The sequence below is a fragment of the Polyodon spathula genome, chromosome 2 (genome assembly GCF_017654505.1).
Source record: "Polyodon spathula isolate WHYD16114869_AA chromosome 2, ASM1765450v1, whole genome shotgun sequence".
Classification (NCBI taxonomy): Eukaryota; Metazoa; Chordata; class Actinopteri; order Acipenseriformes; family Polyodontidae; genus Polyodon; species Polyodon spathula.
The window spans coordinates 3,513,879-3,533,903 of record NC_054535.1 but is presented as its reverse complement, the minus strand read 5'-3'; the positions used below and the strand labels follow the sequence as shown (position 1 = coordinate 3,533,903).

General features: G+C 41.6%; 1 pseudogene; it reads left to right on the top strand.

The window, feature by feature from the left end:
- The window catches only part of LOC121328745, a 33,405-nt pseudogene extending 14,112 nt beyond the window's left edge, over positions 1–19,293 (top strand).
- The last annotated feature ends 732 nt before the right edge of the window (positions 19,294–20,025 follow it).

Genomic DNA, 20,025 nt, shown 5'->3' with positions numbered 1-20,025 from the left:
AACAATCATGACCTCCCTTCTTTTTGCTGTCTGGTCACCACTGTCAATAGGGTCCTGGATGTTGTTCCTTTCATTCTCTTGTTGTTGGTTCTGCTCATCAAAATTCTGAAGTGACTCAAATCTGTTGGTTGTTTTGATTTCTGGTGGTTGTGTTTGACGAAGTTTCTTTTTTTCCCTGCTTCTGCCTACCTGAACCCAGCTGTTCTGACCTTCTATCTCCCTGGTGGCTTTCAGTGTGTTAGGGGTGATGCAGACTTCCATGAATTGTGGGTGTGCCAGTTCCTCAAGATCCTGTTGCTGTCTCACTTCTTCCAGCTCCATTTCTAGCATACTTACTAGTTTATGCAAATCCTGGATCGCGCGGCACTTTACGCACACTTGGTTTAGCTCCGCTGGGTTTTCTCGGATTTCCCACATCAAGTAGGTGTCACACATTACTGGCTTGAAGACCATGTTGAGTGTTTTTTTTTTAAGTTTGGTTTCTTCTGCAGCTGTCAGCCTGCTTTCCAACTGTTTCTAAACTGCTCTGTACTTTTCCACGCGTGTACTTCTCCAACTCGCTGTCGCTGGGAAGACTGCCTCGTTTAACTGCGTTGTTGTGCTGTGCTGTTGGCTCCTCACCTCGCCCGTGTCTCAGAACGGCGCTGAATTTGAATCAGCTGCTCCGAGTTTCAGCTTGTTTGTTATCAGAAAAACACACGCGGCTGTTTGACTTTGAGCTGCTGCTGTGTTTCCCCAATGTCCTCTGTTTTCTGATTAAAGCAATTCAAGATGCAATTTCTCCTTTCTGCTTCTAAACTGATCTATACTTTTCCACGCGTGTACTTCTCCCACTCGCTGTCGCTTCCACTCGCTGTCGCTGGGAAGAGTGCCTCGTTTAACGTACCCCACTGGGTTGTTGTTGAATAAACGGACTAGTCGTTCCACCTTTAGTTAGAGATCCTGTCTTTAGATATTGCTCCGAGTTAGTGTTGTGTTTATTTTTCTGTGTTATTGTTTGATGTGGATTCCCGCTGTAAATAATAAAAAGAAACAGCACGTACAGTGTTAGAAAATAACTGGCAGTGTCCAAGCTCTTTATTACTAACAGTAAACATACAGCCACTTCACCACCCAGCATATAACCTGTGTACTAGTACAAAGACAGTCGGACGTGACTGCTTACTGCTGCATGAATGCAATCTTAAACCTTAAAGATCATTTTCAACTGACAGGTTTATGTCTTCTCTGTAATGTGGTTTTATACAAAATAGGGGTACTTACTCACAACAAATGTGTTGTCTTGGAAAATACTGGTACAATATGTGGTGTACAACAATGGCATTATCGTGAATGCCAACACCAAGCATCTGCCCGCCGCAGTGTCTGAAGCACTTTTATCTTTAAATGTTCACTGAGCTTTAGGCATATCAGTTACCTAAACAATAGTTCATTTCATAAATTTTTATAGCCCAGAAATTAGTTTTTAGTATGTGAGTGCCTCAGAGTGCGCAGAGTCATATACCCCCCCATCTTTGACTGACATAACAGTTATAAATGATGATAGCCGTTGAGGCTGATACTGTGAATATAAATGAACTAATGCTGTGGATATGAAGACTGCAAGCATCATTCTTGACAGGCTTATTAGTTTAAAAACCTTATATCAAATGATGCTGGTGAAAACTATTGCATTGAAGTGCTCCTGATAAGAATAGACACATTTAATCATTATATATGTGGTAGACCCACTTAAGTTTAATATTGTTCAATTAAAATATCTTGATAGCAACTAATTTTCCTTTTTCAAGGCAAGTCTTTCTTTTAAACAATCCAAAACTTCTATATGTTATTGCCATTATTATTGCCATTATTGCTCGAATGGCTTGTAACAAGAAAAATGTATACTGTGTGTGCTCTGGATCAACACAGTTTGCTAATACAAATATTACTGAAACAAATATAAATTGCAGGGCATCTTTGGTGACGTTGTCGTAAAAAAGAAATGTTTTAGGTGTTGCAGACTGACAGCCCCGCCTCCAGAGAAATCAAGCTGGCTTGTGTGTCTTGGAGCTTCTAGCTTTAACTACCCTGTAACCTTTGCAACACAACTTATACATGTATACAAAATATACATGCAAAACCAAACATCATGTTTGAACAGGCATTATAGGTATTGTTGTGCTTTTATTTCTGTTGGGTCAGATATGGTTGCTTTTTACAGTCATCATGAACCCAATTTACAATTCTTTTATTGTTCAATATGAATGAAAATGCAGTGAGCGCTTGATTCCAAGAAGGTCTTGAAGCAGAAGCATCACGTAATGACAAGTGAGGGGAGTAAGGGTCAGCTAAAATTATAGCACTGCATTGTTCTACTGTTCTAGGGGTCAACTGGAATTATAGCACTGCATTGTTCTATTGTTCTAGGCAAGAATTGTAGCACTGCATTGTTCTGTTGTTCTAGGGGTCAAGTAGAATTGTGGCACTGCATTGTTCTACTGTTCTAGGGGTCAACCAGAATTATAGCACTGCATAATTCTACTGTTCTAGGAGTCAGCCAGAATTATAGCACTGCATTGTTCTGCTGTTCTAGGCTGTCAAACAAACTTTGTAGAGGTACATTGTTCTTTTTGACATGGTTTGCTAATGCAGTTGTGTGTCCAATCAAACTTCAGGCGCTATATTTTTTAAAAGGAAACTTATATTGAATGTCTTGTATAGCAATAAGCCACTTCTCACCATGAGTCACTGTGCCACAGTATGCTTAGTTTAGCTGCTATTGTTTATTTAGCCAACATAAATATTCAGCTTTTTAAAGTAGTTATTATTGAAACACTAATGCAAAATACATGGAAGCATTTCAATCAGAAAGGGTTTGACAAAAAGCAAGGTTCATGTTCATCTGGGAAAGGTAAGAAGAGTAAATTATTTGATTGATTCCTCTCAGCTCTGCCTGGTCTCAAGATTTTAAAACACATTGGGTCTGATTTTGGAAAGGGGTTTAAATTTTTGTGGAAAAGGCTAAATCAGCTGAACCTGTTAAAAAAGATCTTTCTATTTTCTAAAGCAATACTCAGTTTTACCCACTGGATCACATTTCATGTATCATTTTCTGTGGTTCTTAGGAGCTTTAAGTTAATATACAATTAACATTTTAGCGGTGAATTTACCCCAAAAAAATCTGTAAAATTGCATGACAATGAAACAGTGTAATCTTAATAGACTGTTTGTAGTAAATGTAAATTGTCATAAAATATATAATATACTTGAAATTGTATTGACATTTACCAATAAAAATGTGTGTGTGCATATACAAATTATCATTGCGGTTCATTAATCTGGCAGCCAGAAGCAATATCGCTATCCAAATGAACAATTACAATAAAGTTGCACTATTTTTATCAAATTGAAATTAAATGGTACAAATGCATCAGGAAACAATATTTGCCTATGTGTTATAAAACATTTAGGTCGTTAACCGTGAAATATTTAACATTAAATGTATGATTGTTAAGCAGTTTATGGCATATCAAAATGATTTCAATTAATTTCTGTCTCTCTCGTATTTGTTTTAAATGGCTGCTCATATGAGAAATGGTGCATACATGCCTACTTTCTTTCAATAACATTTGCCTCCACTATATGGTTGTGGCAAAGTGGTTTGTAGTGCTCCAGTGTATACGTGATTTCAGGTGCTCCAACAAAGGACAAACACAAAGTTTACCGGTCAGGTTTCTTTTAATGCCCTTTAAACCGGGTTTCAAATAATAAAGCTGGCTCTACCCAGCAATGGGTATTGCCAGCAAAAACTGGACTCAAAATAATAAAGCTGGTTCTACCCAGCAATGGGTATTACCAGCTACAAAACAAAGGGGTTGCAGTCCCAAAATAATAACCACAGAAAACACATCTCCAAACTGGGTGCTCTGGTGCAGGTGCAGGTGCAGTGCTCTGAGTGCTGGTGCTCGTGTGCGTTCAGGTCCGGGCTTCTCGCTGCAGCTCCAGCTTCATATCAGCCGTCTGGCAAAACAAACACAACACTTCTCAATGAACCCACACTTCATTCAAGGTTCCGTCCTTGTCTCCTCCCATTAACCACAACAAAGGAGACGATTACGGCGTCACGTCCTCCTAAAGTACCCTAAGCCCCGCCCCCTCCGATAGCTAGTTCAATCACGTCTCCTCCAATTCATGACTGAAACTTTGCTCACCGTACTAGGGCGATGACTCCAGGTACCGTAACGCCGCTCTCTTCCTGAATGGCCGGCTCCCGACTGTCCCTGGGATGAACTGCCCAACCATTCAGTAGGAAGCCCGCAGCTCCTGTTGTACAGTGCCCTCACCGGTCGAGAGGGAGATTGTTGATTTTGATTCATTCGCTCTCCGTCACAATGGTTCACTAACATCTACACACAGGTTAAAAGCAATCACCTAACTCGCTCCTCCAACAAAGGATCTTTGCTTCCCTTTATACAGGTGGCCCCTCCTGAATTTGCACTAAATTACCTAACTGGGGAATGGGCACACCTGTGACTGTTGGCAGGGACAGAATTAACCTCATCCCTGCCAATCTTACATTCTAATACACATTATTTACACCAGCAGGGCTTCTGCCCTGCCTCATCCCCCATAATAAAATATATCAGTATACCATCGGAGTGCAAGTCAATCTGTGGAGCTTCTGACTGGCCTTGTCAATGACTGCTCTAATAAAATGCAACTGTAGATTTGCCCCTATGGAAGGGATGTGGGTAATTCACTGACCAGGAGACAGACAGGTGTAATTGAAAACACCACACAGGTGCCCAGTTTTATTTCAGGGGCGCATTGGGTTTCTTTAGCCCGCAGAGGCAACTATGGTAAACAGAACCACGGGAATACCAAGCAAGGGTAAACAGTTCAGGCGCACTCGCAGGTGCTTCAAAACAATACTGCAAAAATCGAAGGCACAAAGAAACAGGAAAAATAAAACAGTAACAAAACTACAAAGAAAAGGTGCAGCAATATCCCGGTCGCCGCTGCCCGTGTGACTCAGATCACCGTCCTACACTGCCGGCTACCTAGCCTGCTCAGCTATCCTTATTCAGGGATCTGCCCAAGGGTTCACCTCCCTCACTGTCTCGCTCTGAACCTCCGTTCCGTTCCGTTCGGTCGTGGACCAGCGTTTCCGCGCACTCTACGCGTTCAAAAGGGCAGATCTGAGGAAACAACAGAGCGTTAATTTATAGGGCTAACAATCTCCCAAGATGCGCCTCTCAGCCATTCAGAGAGGGGGAAAGTCCACAAACCCACTTTCCTACCTCCCCGTGTCACTGCCATGACTCACAGGCGGTTGTTGGACGACTGTCGCCCTCTTCCTGCAGCCCGTGAACACCCCAGCAGAGTCAACACAGATCTCTCCCTGTTAAAGCCCCATACAGGGTTTTCTTTCCCAATATATATTAAAGTGCTATATTTACACCTGTGTTTGTGAGTCAGTGTTAATGGTATATACTATGGAGAGTGGGGTCCCAAGCACTGATCGGCTACATTCATATTGTTAAAGCTGACAGGTTAACCACTTCTTATATCGTTGGATAAGAAAACAAATGTGATCTGAATTAAATCTTTTTCACAGTCTGGGAATTTGTATGTACAGTTTATATAAAAAAAATAAAAATGTTTGCAGCTTTTGCAGGGAATCACGATAGTTGTGCCTATGATCTGAAGGGCTTCACTCTTTCCTAGGGGATCACAGTAACTGTGTCTATGATCTGAAGGGTTTCACTCTTTACTAGGGGATCACAGTAACTGTGTCTATGATCTGAAGGGCTTCACTCTTTCCTAGGGGATCACAGTAGTTGTGTCTATGATCTGAAGGGCTTCACTCTTTCCTAGGGGATCACAGTAAATGTGTCTATGATCTGAAGGGCCTCACTCTTTCACAGGAGATCATATATTTGTGCCTATGATCTGAAGGGCTTCACTCTATCCTAGGGGATCACAGTAACTGTGCCTATGATCTCAAGGGATTCTCTCTTTCACAGGGGATCACAGTATTTGTGCCTATGATCTGAAGGGCTTCACTCTTTCCTAGGGGATCACAGTAACTGTGTCTATGATCTGAAGGGCTTCACTCTTTCCTAGGGGATCACGGTAGTTGTGCCTATGATCTGAAGGGCTTCACTCTTTCCTAGGGGATCACAGGAACTGTGCCTATGATCTGAAGGGCTTCACTCTTTACTAGGGGATCACAGGAACTGTGCCTATGATCTAAAGGGCTTCACTCTTTCCCAGGGGATCACAGTAACTGTGCCTATGATCTGAAGGGCTTCACTCCTTCCTAGGGGATCACAGGAACTGTGCCTTTGATCTGAAGGACTCCACTCTTTCCTAGGGGATCACAGTAACTGTGCCTATGATCTGAAGGACTTCACTCTTTCATAGGGGATCATGGTAGCTGTGCCTATGATCTGAAGGGCTTCACTCTTTCACAGGATATCACAGTATTTGTGCCTATGATCTGAAGGGCTTCATTCTTTATAGGGGATCACGGTAGTTGTGCCTATGATCTGAAGGGCTTCACTCTTTCCCAGGGGATCATGGTAGTTGTGCTTATGATCTGAAGGGCTTCACTCTTTCTCAGGGGATCACAGTATTTGTGCCTATGATCTGAAGGGCTTCACTCATTCTCAGGGGATCACAGTATTTGTGCCTATGATCTGAAGGGTTTCATTTTTTCATAGGGGATCAAGGTAGCTGTGCCTATGAGCTGAAGGGCTTCACTCTTAGGGGATCACAGTAGTTGTGCCTATGATCTGATGGGCTTCACTCTTTTTATACTGGCAGATATGCGTATTGACCATTCTAAAGCAGGCAGAAAGCAAACTCAGAGAAATTTAAATTATTCACCACTTTGGTCTTTGGAAATTAGACACAGATCATTGTATATTCTGCCAAAAAAGTGTCGGAATAACTCATTAAACTACCTAGTAGATAGATTCCTGATTGTGGTTTTTGCAGCTTTAGAAAATAATCAATCGTTGGAAAAAAGAGGTGCAGAAAAAAACTCTCGAAATAATGGAATATAGCACTATCCTCCAAAGGATTTCCTTTGAAAATAGCCTGCATTATATTTCCTTAGAGCACAAAGAATCATCCAAGGGTTATGTACATCTGGCAGTGCAGGATATGATACTCACACCTTAGAACACCTTACAATATATAAAGTTTGTCTAGTGCAACATTTTTGCTGACAAGTAGATCTGGTTAAAAATGAATTACAAGAACTACCACAAGATTTCATCTTATCACGGTCTATGAAACCATCCAATTTTTTTTTTTTTTAATAGTTCAATGTCTGGCCCAGTTTCAGTGTTGAATTGAAAAGTAAGCCCTTCACTCTTTGAATACCACAGGGGGCACTCTAAGATAATTTCAATAGGATTTTTATATTAGCATCCATGTAGAGTATTTAATTATGGCGTTCACACCTGCACTTCTGTATAATTTCTATTAGCATCATTCATGCTTATTTCCTTTCCATTCTGACTAGGGAGAGTCACTTAAAACATAGAAACGGCTGCAGTACCTATGACTCATACCACATACTCATGTAGGTGAGACAGGGAATGGGGGCAGTGATAGATAAAATACCACTTTGTTTTACATTAGATATTTCTAAAGTGTGTGGGCCATTATACCTAACATGTACCGCTATTTACACTTTTACAATTTCACAAAGAGTTTGAGGATTCTCGGGAGAAGCAGGAAGAGGCTATTAAGGTGTCTTTCATGTTAAAAAAAACAGAAATGGGAATTGGGTATATTTATTATTATTATTAATATTATTATTATTATCATTATTATTGGGTTATGGAAATATGCTACTGAAGACTCTACTGGCCACAATTGTAGTAAGCTCATGCAGACACCTGCAGGGCTGTCCTCTAGAGCACTCTACCTCACAGCTATCCCCTCTTTAGTTCCTGGGTGGAAAGTGTGGTCCAGTAGTTAAAGAAATGGGCTTGTAAGCAGGTAGTACTCAGTTCAAATCCCAGCTCAGCCATTGACTCATTGTGTGACCCTGAGCAAATCACTTAACTTCCTTGTGCATTGTCTTTCAGGTGAAACGTTCATGTAAGTGACTCTGCAGCTGATGCATAGTTCACAAACCCTAGTCTCGTATCTTGTAAAGCGCTTTGTGATGGTGGTCCGCTATGAAAGGCTATGTAAAAATAAACATTATTTAAAGAAGCAACTGACTTGGTCATGTCCACTGACCTTTAGTTCTCTGTGCTGTTGTGGGAGAATTTCTGTGCTGAGGGAACATAACTGGACATTCTAAATGGGGTACTTAAAAAAAAAAAAAAAATATATATATATATATATATATATATATATATATAATGTTATATATCTAATTACAGTAGGTCATCTGTAGACATCAGGTATGAAAAATGACACTGTGATGATGTCTTCTCATTCCAGGTCACTTTGTCTCAATAATATGACATCACAATCCATTGTACTGTCTGGAAGTACTAGAACTACTTACAGAACATAAAATATAACTTAATGTTTAAACTACTGTACATTCAAACTTTTCTACACAACTCTGCCACTTTAAACATTATGCATAAAATCATTTTAAAAAGCCTATTGTGTAAATAGAGTACACAATGGGTTTTAAAGTTTGATCTTTCCTCCACTTTCCTCAGTATTAACCAAGTATTTAGTTATAAAGCCTTCCCTCACTTATTTAAAGAGGTCTGTTTAAAAATAAATGCTTTGGTTTATTTTTGATAAATATATTTTTAAAATGAAGAATGAACACCCTCCCCTTCCATGTCACTCTGGTGTATAGCTTTGCAAGGCGCACAGGGTAACTCCATTCATTATTGGTACAGCAGAAAACACTGAGAGACACAGTCTTACACGCACCAAGATTAACATTCATGGCAGAAAGTAGTGTCTGCAAACCAGTCCCTTCAAAATCTTCTATAGAGAGGCACATGCAATGGGGATTCATAGCAAGATGGATATTTAGTAGCCATTGTTGATAAGAGACCTCCATTGCTGAGAATGTTTATTAAATACATTCATACTTTGTATATCTATTTGTTCAATACTAATGTGAAATCTGTTGCAATGATTTGCGTATTGAATAGCCATAGAGATACACTGTACAGTACACTTTTGATAGATATCCTGGACAAAAGGCAAGACCATTCATAGATTCCAACCAGTTACAAATCAAAACAATCAAATTAGTGGAAAATGACTGATTGCAAAGAGCACAATCACTCATTAAGGTAAACAGAAAACAAAAAAACAAGCAAGAACCAAATGTTTTGAACCTAGCATTTCAATGTCTGATTGCACTCAATAAATAACCTAAAAACAGCCTCTTCGATCTGTCTGAGAGTCAAAGGCAGAAACAACATATGGATTATTTACGCAGGCCAAATCTATAACGTGTATTCACTAATGAGTCACAATCTACAAGATCAGAGGTCTAAAATGGTCAAAGATAAGACACCAGGGCTTTGTAATGTGAGGCCTAATTATATCATTAGTTACCTTTAAAAGGACTGAGATTGTGAATATTTCAAATAGTAACCTGGTTGAACAGCACTTAGCTTAATGTAAATGTTTCATTCAATTATTTTTGCATAACTTATTCTTTTCCCTAATGCTTCTATAAAGTGAGATAGGTGTCTCTGTTGTCTGGGCAGCAATTTATGTCCAAATGACATCAAAATAGCAGCTACAAAATGGTACATTGTTGGAGTAGCGGATATTTATATTAAAGGCCCCCATATATCTTCCAATCATTTTGATTAGGTTGAAGTTCTGTTACACTGATATTTATTTTAAGCCAAGGGCATCGCCCTGAGAATAACCAGTTAACCGTCTGATCAACAGCTGCCCCGATTCATCAGATCGACTTCTGCTCAGCAGCCGACTGTTTCACCAGCTCACCTGCCTGCTCAACCCCCCTGGCTCACCAGCTCACCTACCTGCTTAACACCCCGGCCCACCAGCTCATCTACCTGCTTGCTCAATAGCCCTGTCTCACCAGCTCACCTGCCTGCTCAATAGCCCAGGCTCAGCAGCTCACCTGCCTGATTAATAGCCCTGGATCACGAGCTCACCTGCTTGCACAACACCCTGGCTCACCAGCTCACCTACCTGCCCAATAGCCCTGGATCACCAGCTCACCTGCTTCCTCAATAGTCCTGTCTCACCAGCTCACCTGCTTGCTCAATAGCCCTGGATCACCAGCTCACCTGCTTGCTTAATAGCCCTGTCTCACCAGCTCACCTGCTTGCTTAATAGCCCTAGCTCACCTGCCTGCTCAATAGCCCTGGCTCACCAGCTCACCTGCCTGCTCAATAGCCCCGGCTCACCAGCTCACCTGTCTACTTAATTGCCCTGGATCACCAGCTAACCTGCCTGCTCAATAGACCTGGCTCACCTGCCTGCTCAATAGCACTGGATCACCAGCTCACCTGCTTGCTCAATAGTCCTGGATCACCAGCTCAACTGCTTGCTTAATAGCCCTGTCTCACTAGCTCACCTGCTTGCTCAATAGCCCTGGATCACCAGCTCACCTGCTTGCTCAATAGTCCTGGATCACCAGCTCAACTGCTTGCTTAATAGCCCTGTCTCACCAGCTCACCTGCTTGCTCAATAGCCCTGGCTCACCTGCCTGCTCAATAGCCCTGGATCACCAGCTCACCTGCTTGCTCAATAGCCCTGGCTCACCTGCTTGCTCAATAGCCGTGGCTCACCAGCTCACCTGCCCGCTCAATAGCCCTGGATCACCAGCTCACCTGCCTCCTCAGTATCCTGGCTCACCAGCTCACCTGCTTGCTCAATAGCCCTGGATCACCAGCTCACCTGCCTGCTAAATAGCCCTGGATCACCAGCTCACCTGCTTGCTCAAAAGCCCTGGATCACCAGCTCACCTGCCTGCTCAATAGCCCTGGATCACCAGCTCACCTGCCTGCTCAATAGCCCTGGCTCACCAGCTCACCTGCCTGCTCAATAGCCCTGGATCACCAGCTCACCTGCTTGCTCAATAGCCCTGGATCACCAGCTCATCTGCCTGTTCAATAGCCCTGGATCACCAACTCACCTGCCTGCTCAACAGCCCTGGATCACCAGCTCACCTGCCTGCTCAACAGCCCTGGATCACCAGCTCACCTGCTTGCTCAATAGCCCTGGATCACCAGCTCACCTGCCTGCTCAATAGCCCTGGATCACCAGCTCATCTGCCTGTTCAATAGCCCTGGATCACCAACTCACCTGTCTGCTCAACAGCCCTGGCTCACCAGCTTGGCGCCTGCTCATCAGGCCATGGAGGGCATCAACTGGGACATGAGCCATTCGACAGTTACATCATCTACAGGCAGTGAAGAAACTTCAACGCCAATTATTGGCCAGTAGCTACCAAACCCAGGAGCTTCTAGGTCCAATACAGATCTACTGTCAGAGCTATGAATGTTCTGTTCAACTGGATTTCTGGAAAGAATTACAGACCGAGCTGAATCCTCTTCATCAGAATTTCCTATTTCAGGATTGATGCCAAAACTTGACTGCCTGCCGAACATGAAGAAGAAAGTAGATTCCCCAGTAATGACGCTGCAAGTGCTGCATGAATGGGTGGACTTACTTCCTCAAGTTATCCTTCTTCTCTGACAGAGTGCCCAGCATGTCAAGGAGGATTCTATTAAATCTTTCGACCGAGTTGCCTCCAGGATGATAAGGTGTCGTTCTAGACTTTGTCCCACAAATTTTACAGAGCTCTGACATGGGTTCAGACTCAATTTGCACCTTGATTGCTATCAACTCTCTTCGGAAATACATTATGGCAAATTACATTCTCTCACAATAGATTGGCTACAGTTTTGTCAGTCTGTGCATATTTCGTGCAGTGGTCAGTTATTACTATAATGTTCCAGATATCTTCAGAACCAGGCTCTAGGGATAAATCAATGCATACCAGTTTGATTGGAGCATAAGCTTTTATGTTAACTAATTTTGCTGCCTTCTCTGCTCTTGCTTTTCTGAATAAGCACCCCTCACAAGCCTTGCACTTTTGTTCCACATCCTGGGTCCTCCTTAGCCAATAGAAGCATGCTCTAGCTAAATCAAAAGTTCTCTCGATGCCAAGATGTCTAATCTCATCATGCACTCCTTCTAAAGCTCTAGCTTAGTGACTTTGTGGAATTACCAACTGATCATATAGTTCTTCATTCCTAATCACCTGCCTATGTAGAACACCTTGTTTAAGGAGAAGTTTTGGCCACTCTTAATAGTAATCTTACTTCAGGAGTTTCTGACCTTCTGAATTTTTCTTCTAGCTTCCTGTCTTCCTCCTTTGAAAAGCTTTCCAGTTCTCTAAAGTTAATCCAGGCAGCGCTGGTTGCCCTGGCTATGGAACGGAAATTGCAACTCGACTGGAATGGCACCCTTCTCACTAAGTAGAGCTTCTACAATGCTAAATCTGTCTCCATTCACTTCAATCTCAGAGTCCACTGACTCACTGAGCACTTCTGAGCCATCAAGTGTCTATGTTAGCGTCTGCACTTTATGCTTTAGGAAAGCTGCCTTATACACGTATGGCTTCAGGGTGTCAAAATCAGGGTCTTGTCTGGTCCTGGACAACAACTGTAATCTTCTCCACTTGCTTCAATGAGTCATCGTCATCTGCAGCAGGACCATGTGGTCTTCAAGATAAGTCATCTGCATCAACCATCGAGACATTTACACAAAAAAAATGCCTCATGTAAAATGCTTTTTTCAAATCAGCATGAAGTTCAACATCTACTCTCACGTAATGGAAATCCTGAAGATCTGGATACATCCAATGACTGCTATTAATTATGCAGCTGGCAACAAGGGAAAGACCTCGTGACAGCATGGAGAGACAGCTGACAGGAGGAAAGAGACCCCATTGGGGCTGGCAAGGGTTAGCTACCCTAGTCGTCAGTATCCAGCTCTACGTTTTCAAAGGTAACCAGGATGCTGGAGACACCTGCTCAAGTCTTCTAAGAAATTTAAGAGAAAAATACATGTAGAGTCTGCGAGAGTGGGGGTGGAAGATGATTTAACATTGGATAACATGGTTAATGACTTAGGAGCGGAAACAGACATGAGAATGGAGACTACTTCACAAAAGACTAGTTCAAGATCTGCAGTTAGCAAAGACATGGAACTCCAGGTTTGTGTCTGCGGCTGGAGCAAGGCAACAACAGTCAGGGGTTTGAAGATTCATCAAGGGAGAATGAAGTGCTTGAGGGAGAAGGGACATGCTTGAGGGAGAAGGAACAAGGGCCTCGCATTGATCAGTATTTCTTACGAAGTCAGTCAAGTCAGTCGAATGAAATCCAGCCACAGGAAGCAAACCACAGTTCGCAGGCTATCAGCACCCCTGTCATAGGCATGAGGAGGACTTGCATGGATACAACTAGTAATGAACCTAATGATCCTTGCAAACCTGGTTAGATGAACCAATGTAAGAGAGAAAAGAACCTCAATGGGCACAAGTCTGGAGTTAGATGGCCGAGAACTCGTGAGAAAACTGTGTGGGACACAGTAAACACAGATCTCTGTTTTACTTTGGAAAGGTTAAATGGAACAGTTAAAGAAGCTGGATAAATTTGGGGACATCATCTATGCTTATTGAAGCGAGAGGTGTGGAATTGAAAAAAGGAAGGATCAAGTACAAACTATTCCTGGAAAGTCTAGACGGCAGCAGGAGATTGAACGCTTAGTTAGAGAAAGGAGGCAGTTGAGGAAGCGATGGAAAAAAGCAGAACAAAATCAGAAGGAGGGACTCAATCTGTTACAAAGGGTCATAAAAGATAAGCTTGCAACATTGTGCAGCGCTGAGTGCCTACGGAAACGCTACAAAAAGAAGCAGCGTGCGAGAACTAACTTTTATAAAGATCCATTCAAATTTGTAAAGAAGATATTCATCAGTGAGAAAAATGGCACAATAAAATCATCTAAGTTTGAGCTGGAGAGATATTTGGAGGAAGCACATACAGATTGAAAAAGGCAGGAGCCTATGTCAATTCCTTCAGATATCCCACCTATCAATCCACCAGAATACCAAATGGAGGACTGTACACCTAAGTGAAAAGAAGTAGAGCAAGATGAGAAAAACTCAAGGGCGTCATCATCTCCAGGGCCTAATGGAGTTCCATACAGAGTGTACAAGAGTGCTTCTGGAGTTCTACGAATCATGTGGAAATTGATGAAAGTGGCATGGGATAAACAGGTTGTACCAAGAGCATGGTGCCGAGCAGGTGGAGTCTTTATACCAAAAGAAATGGATTCTACAAGCATTCGTCAGTTTTGTCCTATTTCCCTATTAAACGTAGAAGGCAAGATTTTCTTCAGCATTATTGTTCAGAGATTGTCAACCTACCTATTAAAGAACTGCTTCATTGTCACTTCAGTACAAAAAGCAGGAATTCCAGGTTTCTCAGGATGCTTAGAACACATCAGCGTAATCTGGCAACAAATTCAATCATCAAAAAAGCAAAGGAGCTCCATGTGACATTCCTGGCTTTGGCTAATGCATATGGTTCAGTGCTACATTAACTTATTTGGGCAGCAATTTGATTTTTTCAGCGTACTGATAACAATAACAAATTTAGTGAAAGCCTACTTTGGAGATTTGCAATTTAGTTTTTCAACTTCAGAATTCAGCACAACATGGCAATGCCTAGAAGTTGGAATATTGGCCAGATGTACCATTTCTCCACTGGCTTTTACCACGGCAAAGGAAGTAATTATAAGGGCATCAAAATGGGTAGTGGGAGGAGAGCGCTTGGCTTCTGAAATGCGACTACCACCAATTCGAGCATACATGGATAACACAGCAGCATGTTACCGGGCAAACTGAAACTCTGGTGTTTTCAGTTTGGTCTACTGCCAAGACTGCTGTGGCCACTGACTGTGTTTGAGGTTTCCTTGACAACAGTTGAGAAGCTGGAAGCTTTATAACCAGTTCATACGTTAGGAAATGATTGGGAGTTCCACGCTGCCTCAACAGAGTGGGACTTTATGGTAAAGCAATACTGCAGCTACCAATCTCTGCTCTAACCGAGTGCGCCAAAATCCAATTCGAAATGACATTAATAGATTCACGTGACAAATGTGTAAGGGAGGCAGCACCTGTGTTGAAAACTGGAAGAAAATGGACGGCAAAGAAAGCTGTAGAGGATGCTAAGGCTGCCCTTCGAATTGGAGATATTATGGGGCAAGTTCAGCATGGAAAAGGAGGTTTTGGTCTCAGTTCAGCTCCTACATGACACAATTCAACCCATGTTCAATGGAGGAAGCTGGTAGTCAATGAGGAGTAAAAGTAGGAGGAGATGATCAGGTGTGTAAAGGCCATTTCCCAGGCTGGCCAATGGACAATGGAACAGAGCAGGATCAGTTTCCTCATCAGATCAGCATATGATGTTCTCCCATCACAACAGAACCTAAACCTCTGGGTGGGTGAGGATCCCTCATGTCCTTTGTGTTCATCATCTGCAACATTAAGGCACATTTTGACAGGATGTAATGTTGGTATTAACCAAGGACGGTTTACTTGGCGCCATGACCAGGTGCTGCAATGGAAGACAAGCATAACCTGATCAATAAATTGCCACCAGTTTCATCAAAGCATTACACACAAAAGACAATATTCCTCTGTCCAGGAGAGAAACCACCAAGAAAAGGTTAAAACCAAACCTTGCTCAGGACAACTGGAAGCTGCTAGAGACTGGAAGATGCTGGCAGATGTTGGTCAACGGCTTATTTTTCCACCTGAGATTGCCACCACTAAACTTCGACCAGATATTGTCTTGTGGTCTGGATCAGCACACCTTGTTAATCTGGTAGAGTTAACAGTGCTATGGGAAGATGCTGTGGATGAGGCGTATGAGAGGAAGAAACTTCGGTATGCTCAATAGCTGCTGAAGCGGAACAGCAAGGATGGAGAGTCTGAGTTTACCTAGTGGAAGTGGGTTGTCAAGGATTTGTGGCACACTCTACAACTCGGTTTCTCAGAGATGTCGGTTTCAGTGGCCAAGAGTTGCGTCGCACAGTGAAGAACTTATCTGAATCAGCAGAAAGGAGCAGCAACTGGCTGTGGTTGAGACGGAAAGATTCTGGATGAGGATCTCAAGTACAGTAGAAAGAAACCAACGCTGATGTACAGCGAAGTAAGCTGGGCTCAGCTGAGTGGGGGATGGAGGGGGGTGATGCTGGGATGCCAGAATCACTGTTGAGCCCTCTTGAGGTGTTGTGGGCTAGTCAACAAAACACAGAGGATGGAAGGTGCCCACTTGAAGACCCCAGAGATGTACCCTACTTAGCTCAATCCAGACTGTTGTCATGCTTATGAGCTGGGGAGACCACACTGGGTTGATCCCTGGAGCCAGATCGCAGCCATTGTGTGTGCTGATGCGCTGGGGAGGCAAAATGAGCTGAACCCTGGAGCCAGCATTACACTTCAGCAATCGACACCAGACAGAAGGATATCTACATCATCAGATGGAAAACAACGCAAATGGATGGAAATGCAGATGGACCACATTAGTTTACTGCAAAGTTACGTCTTAGTTGGTTCTTATCTTGGCGAGAGCCGAGTTCAACTCAGCATGAAGTTCAATATCTACTCTCATGTAATGGAAATCTTGGGTTTCTGTTCGCTGTTTACTAGAGTAAACCAGGCTTTTCAGCCAACGTCCTTATGTGAATACAGGTAGTGGGCACTTGAAAGGGAGGTGGCAGATAATGATGAAATGGACTAGACTGCAGCATTAGTTTGTTCCTAAAATTGGCACTGCCAGTGTCTCATGAGGAAAAAAAGCCCAAAACAAGCGAACCCATGTTAGAGTATGGGTATAATATATGATGCAGAATGAATGAAAAAAAGTTGCTTTAATCACCTCTGCGTACATATTTAACAATGTTACTTTTATTTTGTGTCTCTTTTACACAAGTGTTTTTTTTTTTTTTTTTTTTTCATTTTCGTGGTGTTGGTTCCCACAGGTTTTTTCCAGTGTCCTGATCTAAGGTTGCAAAACTCAGTTCAGCATCACAAACCACAGTTTTTTTTCTTACAACAATTCCACAAATCAATAAATGTATATTTGTGTTTAGAATAAACAGTTTTAAACACTTTAAAAAAAAAAAAAAAAAAAAAAAAAAAAAAAAAAAAATGTATACCCAGTTATTACAACACACAACAAATATACCTGTAAAGTGGAATGAGATCCACCAAAAAAAGGTGGTTTTATGCTGTACTGAGGTAGCATTTCAATCAGCCGCTGTTTATCAGGGGTATCAAATGCCAGTCCTCGAGGGCTGCAGGATCTTCTGCTTGTCAGTCCAACTTAAAATCTCAATCAGCATAAATTGATCTAATTATTTATTCAATTGAACATATTTAATATTTTTCAAGGTCTTTTACAGTTGTTGATTATAAAAAAGGCACTTGATTCAAGATACAATGCCTATGAAACATTTTGAGGCCTGGAGAGAAGTGTTAAATTTGTCCAATTAATCAAATAATTAGACCAATTAAGTGAAAGAGCTCGGGTGGAACAAAAGCCAAATGACACTGTGGCTCTCCAGGAGCTGAGTTTGACACCCCTAGGTTAGATCAGTAAAATAGACCCCATAGAGTGAAGGCTATAACTCAACCCCCTCTATTCGGTAGTTTTTAAATATTAAAATAAATACATTTATTAATAACATTCCTTTAGCTAAATGTAAAAAATCGATTTTTTTATAATATATATATATAATATATATATTATATATATATATATATCTATATAATATATATATATATATATATATATATATAAATAATAATACATATCCATTGACGGTGAATGCAACTTAGGAAAGATAGAGTGGGGTATCTCACCCCACACCAGAAGACCGCAATCCATACAGACAACACCAATGACAGAGATAGATAGATAGATAGATAGATAGATAGATAGATAGATAGATAGATAGATAGAATAAGTTATTTTCTATAGGTTACCAAGACTAGAAAGTGTTTTGTTAATTTAAATTTGAAGTAAAAGAAGCAGAAAAAAAAAAGAATAACTTGTGATGACAGTTTGAAAAATGTTCCATACAGAGTTCATATGGAAATATTGCTGTTGTGAACTATATCTGGTTTATTAAAACAATACAGCTTCAAAATATAGATCTATTTTTGCCTGGCTTCTCAAATTACACATATAATCATTTGTATTATAAAGATGACAAACGGGTTGTGTGTGGGTGGATGTGAGCCATTTTACTGAGATCGGGTACAGACTCAAAGTGTTTAATGTAGTGTCACAGCACATTATGGTTCCTGAATACTAATTTATGAAATACAGGCAATATCACAAAACAGCTGTTAAGCAAAACCAATAAACTTTAACCTAAATTATCTGTGAAGCTTGTAATTGCATCAGAGTTATTTCACTCAGATCAAAAGATTTTTATTTTGATCTCATTGTGTTGTGCAGCACACTAATATGACTTTTCTGCCAATGCTCATAACAAGTGAAATAGCACATCACAAGGATGCATAACATGGTTGCCTTGTCCTACATCTCATAAAACCTGGATTGAACTGTGTTAATGGAGGAGTCATACCTGGAAGTCCAAAGCAATAGTCTCTTGTAAAAGAATAGCTAAGCTCTGCAGCCAGATTTTCTGGAAGATCAGCATCTATTGAGTTGGAGTTTAATTTAAAGTAACAACACACCTTATTTAAAGCCTTCCAGGAATGCATAGTTAACTTAATTCGCCAATAGGAAATATTAACTACAGTCAGGGCCAGGAGCAAAGATTTTTGCCACCATAGCAAATTACATTTTTCCACCCTCCCTTTTCACTCTTTTTAAAAATTATATATATAATATATATATATATATATATATATATATATATATATATATACAAACAGTACTGTATATGTATACAATGGGCATCTCCCTCCTTGACCAAATCTGCAACAACATGCTCAGAAGGCAGTTTGACATCGCTCCTATTGACGCAAAAATGCGGGAAAGACGGTTACGGTGGTACTGCCACGTCCAACGAGCAGCACCTGGTACCGTCGCCAGCATCTCCTACCATCTTGAGATCGACGGCCAGCGCCCACGTGGAAGACAGAAGCAGCGATGGCAGGACACGATCAATGCGGATATGAAAATCAGCAGCCTGCGCCCGAACGAGGCGCAAGACCGAGCGAAGTGGCGTTCAAAGATCCGAAGAGCGGACCCTGCACCAGCGGGACAACGCTAGGAAGAACAAGAAGAAGATATATACAGTACTGTGCAAAAGTTTTAGGCAGGTGTGAAAAAATGCTGTAAAGTAAGAATGCTTTCAAAAATGGACATGTTAATAATTTATATTTATCAATTAACAAAATGCAAAGTGAGTGAACAGAAGAAAAATCTACATCAAATCAATATTTGGTGTGACCACCCTTTGCCTTCAAAACAGCATCAATTCTTCTAGGTACACTTGCACACAGTTTTTGAAGGAACTCGGCAGGTAGGTTGGCCCAAACATCTTGGAGAACTAACCACAGTTCTTCTGTGGATTTAGGCAGCCTCAGTTGCATCTCCCTCTTCATGTAATCCCAGACAGACTCAATGATGTTGAGATTAGGGCTCTGTGGGGGCCATACCATCACTTCCGGGACTCCTTTTTCTTCTTTACACTGAAGATAGTTCTTAATGACTTTCGTTGTATGTTTGGGGTCGTTGTCATGCTGCAGAATAAATTTGGGGCCAATCAGATGCCTCCCTGATGGTATTGCATGATGGAGAAGTATCTGCCTGTACTTCTCAGCATTGAGGAGACCATTAATTCTGACCAAATCCCCAACTCCATTTGCAGAAATGCAGCCCCAAACTTGCAAGTAACCTCCACCATGCTTCACTGTTGCCTGCAGACACTCATTCGTGTACCACTCTCCAGCCCTTCGGCGAACAAAATGCCTTGTGCTACAGCCAAATATTTCAAATTTTG